At 51.4% G+C, this 18285-nt stretch overlaps 1 protein-coding gene across 4 annotated transcripts in view; it reads right to left on the bottom strand.

The window, feature by feature from the left end:
- Positions 1–18285, bottom strand: part of tmem198ab (transmembrane protein 198ab) — a 140339-nt gene that overhangs the window by 94720 nt on the left and 27334 nt on the right. Inside the window, exon 1 of one of the 4 annotated variants that reach the window (XM_072579992.1) lies at positions 9352–9372. The exons of the other annotated variants lie outside the window; for them this stretch is intronic. The gene's annotated coding sequence lies outside the window, so the exon portion shown is untranslated. Of the gene's footprint in view, positions 1–9351; positions 9373–18285 lie in introns of those variants that run through there. 4 annotated transcript variants of the gene reach the window in all.

The raw sequence follows: 18285 nt of genomic DNA, 5'->3' as shown, positions 1-18285 counted from the left end.
GCTGCACTGTCCGATCCCATACTGAGGGAGTGCTGCACTGTCCGATCCCATACTGAGGGAGTGCTGCACTGTCCGATCCCATACTGAGAGAGTGCTGCACTGTCCGATCCCATACTGAGAGAGTGCTGCACTGTCCGATCCCATACTGAGGGGTTGCTGCACTGTCCGATCCCATACTGAGGGGGTGCTGCACTGTCCGATCCCATACTGAGAGAGTGCTGCACTGTCCGATCCCATACTGAGGGGGTGCTGCACTGTCCGATCCCATACTGAGGGAGTGCTGAACTGTCTGATCCCATACTGAGGGAGTGCTGCACTGTCCGATCCCATACTGAGGGGGTGCTGCACTGTCCGATCCCATACTGAGAGAGTGCTGCACTGTCCGATCCCATACTGAGAGAGTGCTGCACTGTCCGATCCCATACTGAGGGATTGCTGCACTGTCCGATCCCATTCTGAGGGAGTGCTGCACTGTCCGATCCCATACTGAGAGAGTGCTGCACTGTCCGATCCCATACTGAGAGAGTGCTGCACTGTCCGATCCCATACTGAGAGAGTGCTGCACTGTCCGATCCCATACTGAGGGGGTGCTGCACTGTCCGATCCCATACTGAGGGAGTGCTGCATTGTCCGATCCCATACTGAGAGAGTGCTGCACTGTCCGATCCCATACTGAGGGAGTGCTGCACTGTCCGATCCCATACTGAGAGAGTGCTGCACTGTCCGATCCCATACTGAGGAAGTGCTGAACTGTCCGATCCCATACTGAGGGAGTGCTGCACTGTCCGATCCCATACTGAGGGAGTGCTGCACTGTCCGATCCCATACTGAAGGAGTGCTGCACTGTCCGATCCCATACTGAGGGGGTGCTGCACTGTCCGATCCCATACTGAGGGAGTGCTGCACTGTCCGATCCCATACTGAGGGAGTGCTGCACTGTCCGATCCCATACTGAGAGAGTGCTGCACTGTCCGATCCCATACTGAGGGGGTGCTGCACTGTCCGATCCCATACTGAGGGAGTGCTGCACTGTCCGATCCCATACTGAGGGAGTGCTGCACTGTCCGATCCCATACTGAGGGAGTGCTGCACTGTCCGATCCCATACTGAGAGAGTGCTGCACTGTCCGTTCCCATACTGAGAGAGTGCTGCACTGTCCGATCCCATACTGAGAGAGTGCTGCACTGTCCGATCCCATACTGAGGGGGTGCTGCACTGTCCGATCCCATACTGAGGGGGTGCTGCACTGTCCGATCCTATACTGAGAGAGTGCTGCACTGTCAGATCCCATACTGAGGGGGTGCTGCACTGTCCGATCCCATACTGAGAGAGTGCTGCACTGTCCGATCCCATACTGAGGGAGTGCTGCACTGTCCGATCCCATACTGAGGGGGTGCTGCACTGTCCGATCCCATACTGAGGGAGTGCTGCACTGTCCGATCCCATACTGAGGGGGTGCTGCACTGTCCGATCCCATACTGAGGGAGTGCTGCACTGTCCGATCCCATACTGAGAGAGTGCTGCACTGTCCGATCCCATACTGAGGGGGTGCTGCACTGTCCGATCCCATACTGAGAGAGTGCTGCACTGTCAGATCCCATACTGAGGGGGTGCTGCACTGTCCTATCCCATACTGAGGGAGTGCTGCACTGTCCGATCCCATACTGAGGGGGTGCTGCAGTGTCCGATCCCATACTGAGGGAGTGCTGCACTGTCAGATCCCATACTGAGAGAGTGCTGCACTGTCCGATCCCATACTGAGAGAGTGCTGCACTGTCCGATCCCATACTGAGGAAGTGCTGCACTGTCCGATCCCATACTGAGAGAGTGCTGCACTGTCCGATCCCATACTGAGGGAGTGCTGCACTGTCCGATCCCATACTGAGGGAGTGCTGCACTGTCCGATCCCATACTGAGAGAGTGCTGCACTGTCCGATCCCATACTGAGAGAGTGCTGCACTGTCCGATCCCATACTGAGAGAGTGCTGCACTGTCCGATCCCATACTGAGGGGGTGCTGCACTGTCCGATCCCATACTGAGGGAGTGCTGCATTGTCCGATCCCATACTGAGGGAGTGCTGCACTGTCCGATCCTATACTGAGAGAGTGCTGCACTGTCAGATCCCATACTGAGGGGGTGCTGCACTGTCCGATCCCATACTGAGAGAGTGCTGCACTGTCCGATCCCATACTGAGGGAGTGCTGCACTGTCCGATCCCATACTGAGGGGGTGCTGCACTGTCCGATCCCATACTGAGGGAGTGCTGCACTGTCCGATCCCATACTGAGGGGGTGCTGCACTGTCCGATCCCATACTGAGGGAGTGCTGCACTGTCCGATCCCATACTGAGAGAGTGCTGCACTGTCCGATCCCATACTGAGGGGGTGCTGCACTGTCCGATCCCATACTGAGAGAGTGCTGCACTGTCAGATCCCATACTGAGGGGGTGCTGCACTGTCCGATCCCATACTGAGGGAGTGCTGCACTGTCCGATCCCATACTGAGGGGGTGCTGCAGTGTCCGATCCCATACTGAGGGAGTGCTGCACTCTCAGATCCCATACTGAGGATGAGACGTGAAGCAGGGGATTTGTTTACACTTTCGGGGGCTGCGAAAAGGCTGGGGAGCTCCATCCTGATGCCCTGAACCAAAACGTATACTCTAAGCTTTAACTCAAAAATGGTGTTGTTAACATCTCTCCAAGACTGCAGTGAAGTCACGTAACAGGTTGTAAACACTTTGACATATCGCAAGGCCATGACAGACACTGTAAACATTGTGAGTTATTGACTTATAGAATCAAATAACAACACAGCACAGGAGATCATTCGACCCATTGAGTTGATGATGGCCCTTTCAAAGAGCTAATCACTGCTCCAACACTTTATCCTGCAACTTGTTTTCTCTCTCAAACTTTTGCCTGATTTCTTTTGCAGAGGTGCTACAGTATCTGTACCCGCACCTCTCACGGTCAAAGATTGACCAAAGCTTGATAAACACGTCAGGGTAACAGGACAATGCAGAAAGAGTATGGCTCAGGGAGGTCTATCACCCACTCACGCAGCACCAGACCAACCCCTGGGATAGCATGACTCACGTATAAGGAGAGATTTGATCAGTTAGGACCATGCTGGGAAACTGATCTAACTAAGAGCGGCACTGTGGTTTATTGGTTAGCACTGCTGCCTTACAGCACCAGGGTCCCAGGTTCGATTCCAGCCTTGGGTGACTGTCTGTGTGGAGTTTGTACATTCTCCCCTTGTCTGTGCGGGCTTCCTCCAGGTGCTCTGGTTTCTTCCCACAATCTTAAAAATGTGCAGGTCAGGTGAATTAGCTATGCTAAATTCCCCTGGAATTAGATTAGATTACTTACAGTGTGGAAACAGGCCCTTTGGCCCAACATGTCCACACCGCCCTGCCGAAGCGCAACCCACCCATACCCCTAACCTAACACTACAGGCAATTTAGTATGGCCAATTCACCTAACCTGCACATCTTTGGAGTGTGGGAGGAAACCAGAACACCCGGAGGAAACCCACGCAGACACGGGGAGAATGTGCAAACTCCACACAGAGAGTCGCCTGAGGCAGTAATTGAACCCGGGTCTCTGAATGTTCAGGGATGTGTAGGTTAGGTGCATTAGTCAGGGGTAAACATAGGGGAATGGGTCTGGATGGTATACTCTTTGGAGGGTGGGGGTGAAGGGCCTGTCTCCAAACTGTAAGGGATTCTATTTTATGTTCACTGGAGTTTAGAAGAATGAGGGGATCTCGTAGACACCTACAAAATCCTCCCAGGATCAGACAGAGATAAATACAGGAGGGATGTTCCCAATGACCATGGGATCACAGGATAGGGGATAGGCCATTTAAGACTGAGATGAGGGAAAATGGAGGTGTGCTGGTGCAGTGGGTAGTGTCCCTATCTCTGAGCCAGTGGTTCACCAGGGAGGGTGCGTTCATGACATGATCATACAGGTTCAGAACCAACCTACAGATCCTTCCAAGTCATGGAGTGGGAGGGATTCCTGGTCAACTGTGTTTCTGATTTGCTCATTCACTCCCAGGATGAGGGTGTCACTGGCTAGACCAGCTTTAACTGCCCAGTGGGTGGTTACAGGTCAACCACTATGACAGAAAGGCACTTGAAGCGTTGACAATCACAGCTCCAAACTACAACACAGAAGCCCTTTGAGCCTGCCCCATCATCCAATTTGATCCTGGCTGATCACCCAATTCCAGTTTCTCCTTTCCCCAGAAATCTCTGCTCCCTTTCGTCATAAGAACCATCTCTCTCTCTCTCATTTTTGAAAACATTCAATGTTTTGAGCTCAACCGCTTTCTAGGGTAGAGAATTCACCAATCTCTGGGCGAAAACACGTGGAAAAGTGGAGGTTACTGAAATAACTCCCCAGGGGCCAGTATCCCGTCACCAAGTCACCCTTTAATTACACGGGGAGAGTCCCTGACACTAATCCAGCTCCCTCAGGGCCAACTCTCAGAGTGAACAGACCCCCCTGACCCTCCTGTTTATATCATTCAGCCAGGATTCCCTGATTGGGCCAGGTTAACAGCCCCAATCAGGGATCTCATGTTCTGACCTCATTACAATCCACCAGTGACCACATCAATTGGACTCCCTGAGCAAATGGTAGCATTCACACTCTCAGGTAAGGTCCTCCAAATCCCAATCATGTCAATTGTAAGACAGTTTCCCTCATCTCATCATGGAATCCCTACAGTGTGGAAACAGGCCCTTCAGCCCAACAAGTCCACACCGACCCTTCAAAGAGTAACCCATCCAGACCCATTCCCCTACCCTATTATCCTATATTTACACCTGACTAATGCACCTAATCTACACATCCCTGAACAAGATGGTCAATTTAGCATGGCCAATTCACCTAACCTGCACATTTTTGGACTGTGGGAGGAAACCAGAGCACCTGGAGGAAACCCACGCAGACACGGGGGAGAATGTGCAAACTCCTCACAGCCACTTGAGGTTGGAATCAAACCCAGGTCCCTGGCGTTGTGAGGCAGCAGTGTTAATCACTGAGCCACTGTGCTGCCTGTTCTTATAAATTCTGTCTCAGTGTGTCAAAGTTCCCTCTGTCTGGCAAGATTGCTTCAGCCTGAGGATGTGCAGGTTAGGTGAATTGGCCACGCTAAATTGAGGCTGGAATCAAACCCGGGTCCCTAATATGTGATACAGTCGTGCCTAACCACTGAGTCACTGTGCCACCTCTTAGACATAGTTTTTAGGACCAAAGGAATTGAAGTGTGTTGGGAGAACGTAGGAACAGGGCACTGAGTTGGATGATCAGCCATGACCATATGGAATGGTGGAGCAGGCTCGATGGGCTGAATGACCTGTGGCTGCTCCTATGTTTCTAAGTTTCTATGAATCTCCAATCACTCATCTCCATATGTGATTATCTGTTGAATGAGGTTCTGTCCTGTACTCCCCCAGCTAAATCCCATTTTGTTAACGTAATCATTCTTCTGAAAGAAGATGTTAACCTTTGGCACCTCCGAATCTGTTGAGAAACTAGCAACACATGTTGTATTTAGTAGCTGAAGTCCTAACGTCACAGTGCCTGCGCTTTGTTGCACAGCACCAGCTCCTGTTGCAAGCTCCACAGGTGTTAACAACATTAGCATAGATGTGACCTGCTAATCTCATCACTGCATGGCCAGTCTAATCCCTCTGAGGGAGCAGTAAGATATAAATAACCTGTTACAGCCAACAAACCAAGATAATAGATTCCAGACAACTCCCCTCTCCACAACCCTGGGCTGAGCATCTGCACCTATTCCATCCTCTCCCTCACCCTCTGAGTTTCCACCTCTGTGACTACACTACACTAGACTAGAGGAGGCATCGGGAGGGAGGGTGCAGAAGAGGTTTACCAGGATGCTGCCTGGATTAGAGGTTCTGAGCTATAAGAAGAAGGGGAAAAAAAAAATTAAGGTTGTTTTCCCTGGAGCGGTGGAGGCTGAGGGGAGACCTGATAGAAGTTTGTAAAATTATGAGAGGCATGGATAGGGCTGACGGTGAGAATCTTTATCCCAGAGCTGAAATGTCTAAAACTAGGGGGCATGCATTTAAAGTGAGAGGGGGAAAGTTCAAAGGAAATGTGAGGGGACAGGTTTTATTACACAGAGCGCAGTAGGAGTGTGGAACGCACTGCCGGGGAGTGGTGGAGGGGGCAGATATGATCGGGGCGTTTAAAAGACTTTTAGAAAAGCATGGAATATGTAAGAGATATGGACCAAGGCCAGGCAGAAGAGATTAGTTTAATTTGGCGTTATGGTTGGCACAACATCGTGGGCCGAAGGGCCTGTCTCAGTACTGTACTGTTCAATTGCTGCACAGCAAGATCCCACAATGAGATAATGGCCAGCTCGGGCTGCTTTTGCAATGTTGCCTGAAGGATAACAACTGACACTTACAGCAACACTAATAACAGAAAGGAAGCGCGATAAATAGGTTCCAATGTCAAAACGCTTGAGATCGATTGGAAATGGAAAGAATTAGCCCAGGGAGCTCATCCTGAATTAATCAAATCGACTGCTGCTACTACACTGACAGGACACTCTGACCTTTCCCTCTCCACCCATTGCCCTATTATGTCCTTCAGTCTCAGTCACACTCTGAATGGGGACAGGCCATTCAGCCCATCAAAACAATCCAGCCAGTTCCAAGAGAAGGTTTTGTTTGTATTCTACCATCCCTCTGACTCAGTAATTACTCAGTGAGTAAACGAGTTATCATAACTGATGGCAATTCCTGTTCACCCTTCACTACAGCCCCCTCAAAACCCCCTCCATCGTCACACCCTCCTGACCCTGTCCCACCAACACCGTACCCAGCAACCCCACTCAACACTCCCACCCAACACTTCCAACATCCCCAACACCCCACCCTGTAACCCTACCCAGCACCCTCACCCAGCACCCCCACCCAACACCCTCAACATCCCCAACACCCCACCCTGTAACCCTACCCAGCACTCCCGCCCAGCACCCCCACCCAACACCCTCAACATCCCCAACACACCCACTCAGCACCCCACCCTGCACCCCCACCCAGCACCCCCACCCAACACCCTCAACATCCCCAACACACCCACTCAGCACCCCACCCTGTAACCCCACCCTGCACTCCTACCCAACACCCTCAACATCCCCAACACACCCACCCAACACCGCACCCTGCACTCCCACCCAGCACCCCCACCCAACACTTCCAACATCCCCAACACCCCACCCTGTAACCCCACCCAGCACCCCCACCCAACACTTCCAACATCCCCAACACCCCACCCTGTAACCCTACCCAGCACTCCCGCCCAGCACCCCCACCCAACACCCTCAACATCCCCAACACACCCACTCAGCACCCCACCCTGCACCCCCACCCAGCACCCCCACCCAACACCCTCAACATCCCCAACACACCCACCCAACACCGCACCCTGCACTCCCACCCAGCACCCCTACCCAACACCCCAACATGCCCACTCAGCACCCCACCTTGCACTCCCACTCCCCCCAGCACCCCCAACTCCACCCTTACCCTGCATCCCACCCCACCCCACCCTGCATCCCACCCCACCCCACCCAGCATCCCCACCACACTCACTGGTCTATCCTGGCTCCTGACCCAGTAACACTTTAGCTTACAAGCTCTCATCACTGAAGGAGGTGTTTGGTATGCTTTCCTTTATTGGTCAGTGCATTGAGTACAAGAGTTGGGAGGTCATGTTGTGGCTGTACAGGGCATTGGTTAGGCCACGGTTCGATTATTGCGTGCAATTCTGGTCTCCTTCCTATTGGAAAGATGTTGTGAAACTTGAATGGGTTCAGAGAAGATGTATAAGGATGTTGCCAGGGTTGGAGGGTTTGAGCTACAAGGAGAGGCTGAACAGGCTGGGGCTATTTTCCCTGGAGCGTCAGAGGCTGAGGGATGATCTTATAGAGGTTTATAAAATCATGAGGGGCATGGATAGGGTAAATAGACAAAGTCTTTTCCCTGGGGTCAGGGAGTCCAGAACTAGAGGGCATAGGTTTAGGGTGAGAGGGGAAAGATATAAAAGGGACCTAAGGGGCAACGTTTTCACACAGAGGATGGTACGTGTATGGAATGAGCTGCCAGAGGAAGTGGTGGAGGCTGGTACAATTGCAACATTTAAGAGGCATCTGGATGGGTATATGAATAGGAAGGGCTTTGAGGTATACGGGCTAAGTGCTGGCAAATGGGATTAGATTGGACTGGGATATCTGGTCGGCATTGACGAGTTGGAGCTAAAGGCCTGTTTCTGTGTTGTACATCTCTATTTCTCGATGTCTTTGTGGCCTCCGTCTGTCTGACCTCTCCACTGAGATAACTGTGCTTTTCTAACTTTAGACTCGAGCATTTCCCCCACTCCCACCCAGCCCCAATTTGAATCGCTCCACCCCATTGGTAGCTGTCTCTCCCGCTCTCCACCTTCCTCAAAAATCTATCTCTTTGGCCATGCTTCCTGTGACCTGACCTAAACAGGGTAAAGTTACACCATGTTTTTCACTTCCTGTGAAGCACCTGGGGATGTTTTGCAGCATTGAAGGTTACTGCATAAATGCAACTAGTTGTTGTTAATCACTGTGAATCTTGCTAAAGAGAAACACATGTTGCCCAAATTTTCCATTTGGCATTCGTCAGGAGAATGCCAAATTTCAAGCAAACACAATAATTTATATCGCAAGAGAACAGCATCACCCATCAAGTCTGATTGATTAGATTAATTACAGTGTGGAAACAGACCCTTCGGCCCAACAAGTCCACACCGACCTCCGAAGCGCAACCCACCCATACCCCTACATTTACCCCTTACCTAACACTACGGGCAATTTAGCATGGCCAATTCACCTGACCTGTTCATCTTTGGTCTTTGGGAGGAAACCAGAGCACCCGGAGGAAACCCACGCAGACACGGGGAGAACGTGCAAACTCCACACAGTCAGTCGCCTGAGGCGGGAATTGAACCCGGCTCTCTGCTAACCACTGTGCCACCGTGGCGCCCATTGGTTCAGGTTTTGCCACAGACAAAGCAATGTGGACCTATCAGATTCTTGGTTTGTTTGCAGAGAACTTGCCTCCTGCCTGACTGTTCTCCGTGGCAACACCTCAGCCAATCAGAGCTGACTTCCCAACCAATCAGCACCCAGTCATCCTGCAGTAGAAATGGATGTGATCATTTGAAATTTGGCATTCTTGCATTTGTCTGGACAAACATGAGACCGAACATTTTAACATGCCCAACCGCTCAGAGAAATTCAAATTCTGTCCTAGCGAGGCGTGCTTACCTTCATCAGTCGAGGCATTGAGTGGGAAAATTGGCAAGTCACGTTGCATTGAACTGTATAAAATTTCGGTTAGGCCACATTTGAGAGTGTGGTGCTGGTCAGGCAATTTCCGAGGAGCAGGAGAATCGACGTTTCGGGCATAAGCCCTTCTTTAGATCAGTACAGCACAGGAACAGGCCCTTCGGCCCACCATGTCTGTGCCAACCATGATGCCATTCCAAACTAATCCCACCTTTCCTGCACATGGTCCATTGGAATATTGTGTACGGTTCTGGTCCCCCACGCCATAGGAAGGATGTGGAGGCTTTGGAGAGGGTGCAGAAGAGCTTTACCAGGATGCTGCCTGGACTGGAGGGTATTAGCTACAAGGAGAGGGTGGACAAACTTGGATTGTCTTCACTCAGGCGTTGGTGGCTGAGGGGCATCTTGATAGAAGTCTATAACATTATAAGAGGCCCGGATAGGGTGGAGAGTCAGAGTCTTTTTCCCTGGGTGGAAATGTCAAATACTAGGGGACATAGTCCCCTGAGGGTGGATCAGTCTGTGTGGAGTTTGTACATTCTTCCTGTGTCTGCGTGGGTTTCCTCCAGGTGCTCCAGTTTCCTCCCACAGTCCAAAGATGTGCAGGTTAGGATAGATTGGTTATGCTAAATTGTCCCATGGTGTCCATGGATATGCAGGATAGGTGGGTTAACCATGGGGAATGCAGGGTACAGGCAGAGGGTAGAGTTGCTTTTCAGAGGGGCAGTGTTCACTTGCTGGGCCGAATGGCCTGTTTTGACATGATAGGGATTCTATTCCATCCTATTTGAGGTGAGAGGGGGAAGTTTTATGGAGATGTGTGAGGCAAGTTTTTAACACAGAGTGTGGTAGGTGCTTGGGATGCACTGCCAGGGGTGGGGTAGAAGCAGGTACCATAGCAACATTTATGAGGCACTTGGACACATTCCCGAACAGATAGGGAATAGACGGATATGGACCATGTGCAGGAAGATGGGATTTGTTTGGAATGGCATCGTGTTGGGCCGAAGGGCCTGTTCCTGTGCTGTACGGTTCTGATAAAGGGTTTATGCCCAAAACGTCGATTCTCCTGCTCCTCGGATGCTGCCTGACCTGCTGTGCTTTTCCAGCACCACACTCTTGACTCTGATCTCCAGCATCTGCAGACCTCACTTTCTCCTGTACTGTTCTGTGTTCAAAACAAGTTCTTTACATGTTATCATTTCCTTATGAAACTCCCTTGGCCATGTTGGTTGTTATGATGGGCAATTTGGAAGATCCTGTTATATCATGATTTGGAGATGCTGGTGTTGGACTGGGGTGGACAATGTTAAAAATCATCGAGGAGAAAGTGAGGACTGCAGATGCTGGAGAACAGAGCTGAAAATGTGTTGCTGGAAAAGCGCAGCAAGTCAGGCAGCATCCAAGGAACAGGAGAATCAACGTTTCCGGCATAAGCCCTTCTTCAGGAATGAGGAAAGTGTGTCCAGCAGGCTCAGATAAAAGGTAGGGAGGGGGGACTTGGGGGAGGGGGGTTGGAAATGCGATAGGTGGAAGGAGGTCAAGGTGAGGGTGATAGGCCGGAGTGGGGTGGGGGCGGAGAGGTCAGGAAGAAGATTGCAGGTTAGGAAGGCGGTGCTGAGTTCGAGGGATTTGACTGAGACAAGGTGGGGGGAGGGAAAATGAGGAAACTGGAGAAATCTGAGTTCATCCTTTGTGGTTGGAGGGTTCCTAGGTGGAAGATGAGGCGCTCTTCCTCCAACCGTCGTGATGCTATGGTCTGACGATGGAGGAGTCCAAGGACCTGCATGTCCTTGGGGGAGTGGGAGGGGGAGTTGAAGTGTTGAGCTACAGGGTGGTTGGGTTGGTTGGTCCGGGTGTCCCAGAGGTGTTCCCTGAAATGTTCTGCAAGTAGGCGGCCTGTCTCCCCAATATAGAGGAGGCCACATCGGGTGCAGCGGATGCAATAAATGATGTGTGTGGAGGTGCAGGTGAATTTGTGGCGGATATGGAAGTATCCCTTGGGGCCTTGGAGGGAAGTAAGGGGGGAGGTGTGGGCGCGAGTTTTGCATTTCTTGCGGTTGCACGGGAAGGTGCCGGGAGTGGAGGTTGGGTTGGTGGGGGGTGTGGACCTGACAAGGGAGTCACGGAGGGAGTGGTCTTTTCGGAACACTGATATGGGAGGGAAGGGAAATATATCCCTGGTGGTGGGGTCCGTTTGGAGGTGGCGGAAATGACAGCGGATGATACGCTGTACATGGAGGTTGGTGGGGTGGTAGGTGAGGACCAGTGGCAACTTTTTCACCCAGAGGGTGGTACGTGTATGGAATGAGCTGCCAGAGGAAGTGGTGGAGGCTGGTACAATTGCAACATTTAAAAGGCATTTGGCTGGGGATATGAATAGGAAGGGTTTGGAGGGATATGGGCCAGGCGCTGTCAGGTGGGACTTGATTGGGTTGGGATATCTGGTCAGCATGGACGGGTTGGACCGAAGGGTCTGTTTCCGTGCTGTACATCTCTATGACTCTATGACTTAACAAACAATCCAGGTCTTTTTCAGTGTATCATTTCAGCTACATCACACTGTACACTTTTGCTATAAATTCTGCGTCTTATGATCTTATTCTCCACGACTACCTGATGAAGGAGCAGCGCTCCAAAAGCTAGTGCTTCCAAAACCTGTTGGGACTATAACCTGGTGTTGTGTGATTTTTAACCCCGCTTATATTGGTTGTCTCCAGATCTCGAACAAATTTACCACATTTGTGGTGGTTGCAGGTCTTATCCCATGAAGGACTGTGTGGATCACAGCTGGCCAGTTTGAACTGTCCCTAATGATCAGTAAACACCCCCTCCAGCTACTAACAATCCCATCATTAACACAGAGGAACACTGACAGATTATGGGAGTTGACACACCTCACCCTGTGTTTCCTGGAAGACACTGCCTATTCATTAACCACTGTGTAACTATCAGCAAACTGCACTACATTACATCAGTAAAATAGTCTACATTTCCTTTGAGCTATTGCCTTTCTGCTCCTGTTAGGTTCGCTTCACTTGGCTGGGAAAGAACATAATATAATCTCTCCCTCCAGACGTTCTAACCATTGCTCTCGATTTCCCAGGGTCGTCCCTCATTAAAACATTAACCGTTCCTATCAATCTTCTGGTCTTGCATTCAATGAAGCAGACACAATCCGTCTTCCTATCCCTCCCGATTCTCCGAAACCAGCCCCCTCAGTCCTCGCTCAGTGACCCTCCCCGTCCTTTCTCACCCTCAGTTCACTGTGCTCTGTGTCTGCTGCTTTGACAAATGACACTACTATGAGTTACATTAATCTTAAACAGGAGCAGGCCATTCAGCCCAGAAAGCCTGCTCCATCATTCAACTGGATGATATCTGATCATACAATCACAGAGGTGTACAGAACAGAAGAGGACATTCGACCCATCAAATCTGTACCACCAAAAATATACTAAATCTCCACTAGAACATAGAACAGTGTGGCATAGTACAGGTCCTTCGGCCCACTATGTTGTGCCAAGTATTTATCCTAACCTACACACCCCTCAATTTACTGCCATCCATGCGTTTGTCCAGCAGTCGCTTAAATGCCCCAAATGTCTCTGACTCTGCTACCCCCACTGGCAGTGCATTCCACACCCCCACCACTCTCTGTGTAAAGAACCTACCTCTGACATCTCCCCGATACCTTCCTCCAATCACCGTTAAATTATGACCTCTCATGACAGCCATTTCTGCCCTGGGGTTAAATCCCTGGTTATCTATTCTATCTATGCCCCTCATGACCTTGTACACCTCTATCAAGTCACCTCTCTTCCTCCTTCTCTCCCACTGAAAAGCCCTAGATCCCTCAACCTTTCTTCATAAGACACACCCTCCAGTCCAGGCAGCATCCTGGTAAATCTCCTCCGCACCCTCTCTGACACATCTACATCCTTCCTATAATGAGGTGACCAGAACTGGACACAATATTCCAAGTGTGGTCTAACCAGGGGTCTATAGAGCTGCAGCATAACCTCGCGACTCTTAAACCCAACCCCATCAGAAATAGGAACAGTAGACCATTCAGCCCCTTGAGCCTGACCCACCATTAGATACGATCATGGCTGACCCAACATAAGAACTAGGAGAAGGAGTAGGCCATTTGGCCCCTCGAGCCTGCTCCCCCATTCAATAAGATCATGGCTGATTTTTTCATGGCCTCAGCTCCACTTATCCGCCCTCTCACAGTAACCCTTAATTCCTTTACTGTTCAAATATCTATCGACTTTTGCCTTAAAAACATTGCCAAAAGTGGCCTAACCAATGTCCTGTACAGCTGCGACATGACCTCCCAACTCTGACTCTCAATGCTCTGACCAATAAAGGCAAGCATACCAAACGCCTTCTTTGATTTGGCCACACTTTGGTGCAGAACAATATAAAACAGCTGTCTGTGAGTACAGGAAACGCCGTACCTTTAAAATGACACCCCTGAACCGCACTGAGTTCCTAAGTACCAGAGTTCAGAAATTGGATGTTTGTGAATCGGGGACCCTCTGTAGTGACAATGATGCAGGGCCCAATATTGGTCAGGGCACCAGACAATTGAGACTAGAACAAACGCTATACGAATGCCAAGATTTTACATTCCTTTCTTTGTTAGGATTCCTGCTGGGATGAATAAGATCGAAGTGTGGAACGATGTTAGTGAGTCAGTGCAGAGACATCATTTCACGGGAGAATAGGGAGTGACAGGGTGAGAGTGGGATTTGGAGGGATAAATATTCAAATTAACATTGAGTCACGTATTGAGTGGTGAGTTTATTAACGCTGGGCTCGAATGTAATTATTATGATTAGATTAAACTGGGGATGAAGCAGCATCTGTTTGTTTCCAACTGCAGAACCTGGAGAGTGTCTGGTTTACAGAGAGGTTTGAAAAGCAGCTGCCAGCAATGAACGGAAACCCGGAGAATCCTGATGGGATGGTCTGCTGGGTTCCTGACCCAGTGAAAAACAAGGCACACACCACAATAATAACAGGCAGGATTCACACCTCAGCCCGTGACTACTGCCGATATATTTCAGGCAATCATACGCTGAAGAGGCCCTTCAGCCCATTGAGGCTGTACTGACAAAACTATGCACAATCCAATTTAGTCCCACTGTCTAACATTAGGCCCATGGATGTAGAGTCATAGAGAGGTACAGCACGGAAACAGACCCTTCTGCCCAACTCGTTCATACTGACCAGGTATCCTAACCTAATCTGGTCCCATTTGCCAGCACTTTGCCCATATCCCTCTGAACCCTTCCTATTCATATACCCATCCAGGTACCTTTTAAATAGTGTAATTGTACCAGTCTCCACCACTTCCTCTGGCAGCTCATTCCATACACGTACCACCCTCTGTGTGAAAAAGGTTGCCCTGAATGTACGATACTTCATCCAAGTATTTTTTAAAGGTTGTGAGGTTTACCAATTCAACTACCCTCCCAGCATCCCCATTTAGTTTCCTTATTTAAGACACGATACAATTGTATTCGTGTTCGGGTTACAGGGAGAGGCTGGGACCATTTACACTGGGGTTTAGGAGGTTGAGGGGTGACCTAACAGAGGTTAATAAAATCACGAGGGGTATAGATAAGGTGAATGGCAAGGGCCTTTTCCACAGGGTGAGGGTGTTCAAGGCTAGGGGGCACATTTTAAGGTGGGAGGAGAATGATTTAAAAAAGACATAAGGGGCAATTTATTTTCACACAGAGAGTGGTTCAATGTGGAATGAACTTCCAGAGGAAGTGGTGGAGATGGAGCAGTTACAATATCTAAAAGACACTCTGATAAACTCATGGATAAGAAATATTTTCAGGGATACAGGCCAAATACAGGCAGGTGGGACTGAGTTACTTTGGGATTATGGTCAACTTGGACTGGTTGGACTGAAGAGTTTATAAACAGTTCGGAGAATGTACTGAGAGATTCCCGGGATGAGGGGTTTATGGTGAGAGGGGAGGGTGGTCGCTGGGATGAGGCGTATATGGTGTAAGGGGACAGTGGTCGCTGGGGTGTGGGGTATACGGTGTAAGGGGACGGTGGTCGCTGGGATGAGGGGTTTATGGTGTGAGGGGAGGGTGGTCGCTGGGGTGAGGGGTATATGGTGTAAGGGGCTGGTGGTCGCTGGGAGGAGGGGTATATGGTGTAAGGGGGCAGTGGTCGCTGGGATGAGGGGTTTATGGTGTAAGGGGACGGTGGTTACTGGGGTGAGGGATATATGGTGTAAGGGGAGGGTGGTCGCTGGGGTGAGGGGTTTATGGTGTTAAGGTGCGATGGTCGCTGGGGTCAGGGGTATATGTTGTAAGGGGGTGGTGGTCGCTGGGATGAGGGGTATATGGTGTTACGGTACGGTGGTCGCTAGGGAGAGGGGTATATGGTGTAAGGGGACGGTGGTCGCTGGGATGATGGGTTTATGGTGTATGGGGCGGTGGTCATTGGGGTGAGGGGTTTATAGTGTAAGGGGACAGTGGTCGCTGGACAGAGGGGTTTATGGTGTGAGGGGACGGTGGTCGCTAGACAGAGGGGTTTATGGTGTTACGGTGCGGTGGTGGCTGGGGTGAGGGGTATATGGTGTAAGGGGGCGGTGGTCGCTGGGGTGAGGGGTATATGGTGTAAGTGGGCGGTAGTCATTGGGATGAGGGATATATGGTGTAAGGGGACAATGGCCGCTGGGATGAGGGGTATATGATGTGAAGGGAGGGTGGTCGCTGGAATGAGGGGTATATGATGTAATGGGGACGGTGGTCGCTGGGGTGAGGGGAATATGGTGTGAGGGGAGGGTGGTTACTGGGATGAGGGATATATGGTGTAAGGGGACGGTTGTCACTGGACAGAGGGGTTTATGGTGTATGGGGCGGTGGTCATTGGGGTGAGAGGTTTATAGTGTAAGGGAACAGTGGTCGCTGAGGTGTGGGGTATATGGTGTAAGGGGACAGTGGTCGCTGAGGTGTGGGGTATATGGTGTAAGGGGACAGTGGTCGCTGGGGTGAGGGGTATACGGTGTAAGGGGGCGGTGGTCGCTGGGGTGAGGGGTATACGGTGTAAGGGGGCAGTGGTCGCTGGGGTGAGGGGGTTATGGTGTAAGGGGGCGTTGGTCGCTGGGGTGAGGGATATATGGTGTAACGGGACGGTGGTCGCTGGACAGAGGGGTTTATGGTGTGAGGGCCTGGTGGTCGCTGGGGTGAGAAGTTTATGGTGTGAGGGGACGGTGGTTGCTGGACAGAGGGGTATATGGTGCAAGGGGACAGTGGTCACTGGGATGAGGGGTATATGGTGTAAGGGGACGGTAGTCATTGGGATGAGGGACATATGGTGTAAGGGGACAATGGCCGCTGGGATGAGGGGTATATGGTGTGAGGGGAGGGTGGTCGCTGGAATGAGGGGTTTATGGTGTAAGGGGGCAGTGGTCGCTGGGGTGAGGGGTATATGGTGTAAGGGGGCAGTGGTCGCTGGGTTGAAGGGGTTATGGTGTTAAGGTGCGATGGTCGCTGGGGTCAGGGGTATATGTTGTAAGGGGGTGGTGGTCGCTGGGATGAGGGGTATATGGTGTAAGGGGACGGTGGTCGCTGGGATGATGGGTTTATGGTGTATGGGGCGGTGGTCATTGGGGTGAGGGGTTTATAGTGTAAGGGGACAGTGGTCGCTGGACAGAGGGGTTTATGGTGTGAGGGGACGGTGGTCGCTAGACAGAGGGGTTTATGGTGTTACGGTGCGGTGGTGGCTGGGGTGAGGGGTATATGGTGTAAGGGGGCGGTGGTCGCTGGGGTGAGGGATATATGATGTAATGGGGACGGTGGTCGCTGGGGTGAGGGATATATGGTGTGAAGGGAGGGTGGTCGCTGGAATGAGGGGTATATGATGTAATGGGGACGGTGGTCGCTGGGGTGAGGGGAATATGGTGTGAAGGGAGGGTGGTCGCTGGAATGAGGGGTATATGATGTAATGGGGACGGTGGTCGCTGGGGTGAGGGGAATATGGTGTGAGGGGAGGGTGGTTACTGGGATGAGGGATATATGGTGTAAGGGGACGGTTGTCACTGGACAGAGGGGTTTATGGTGTATGGGGCGGTGGTCATTGGGGTGAGAGGTTTATAGTGTAAGGGAACAGTGGTCGCTGAGGTGTGGGGTATATGGTGTAAGGGGACAGTGGTCGCTGAGGTGTGGGGTATATGGTGTAAGGGGACAGTGGTCGCTGGGGTGAGGGGTATACGGTGTAAGGGGGCGGTGGTCGCTGGGGTGAGGGGTATACGGTGTAAGGGGGCAGTGGTCGCTGGGGTGAGGGGGTTATGGTGTAAGGGGGCGTTGGTCGCTGGGGTGAGGGATATATGGTGTAACGGGACGGTGGTCGCTGGACAGAGGGGTTTATGGTGTGAGGGCCTGGTGGTCGCTGGGGTGAGAAGTTTATGGTGTGAGGGGACGGTGGTTGCTGGACAGAGGGGTATATGGTGCAAGGGGACAGTGGTCACTGGGATGAGGGGTATATGGTGTAAGGGGACGGTAGTCATTGGGATGAGGGATATATGGTGTAAGGGGACAATGGCCGCTGGGATGAGGGGTATATGGTGTGAGGGGAGGGTGGTCGCTGGAATGAGGGGTATATGGTGTTACGGTACGGTGGTCGCTAGGGAGAGGGGTATATGGTGTAAGGGGGCGGTGATCGCTGGAATGAGGGGTATATGATGTAAGGGGACGGTGGTCGCTGGGGTGAGGGGTTTATGGTGTAAGGGGACGGTGGTCACTGGGGTGAGGGATATATGGTGTAAGTGGAGGGTGGTCGCTGGGGTGAGGGGTTTATGGTGTAAGGGGGCGGTGGTCGCTGGGGTGAGGGGTATATGGTGTAAGGGGACAGTGGTCGCTGGGGTGAGGGGTATAT

This window comes from Chiloscyllium punctatum, chromosome 10, assembly GCF_047496795.1.
Source record: "Chiloscyllium punctatum isolate Juve2018m chromosome 10, sChiPun1.3, whole genome shotgun sequence".
NCBI lineage: Eukaryota > Metazoa > Chordata > Chondrichthyes > Orectolobiformes > Hemiscylliidae > Chiloscyllium > Chiloscyllium punctatum.
Note: the sequence above shows the minus strand (reverse complement) of the source record. Positions and strands in the feature narration are given on the sequence as shown.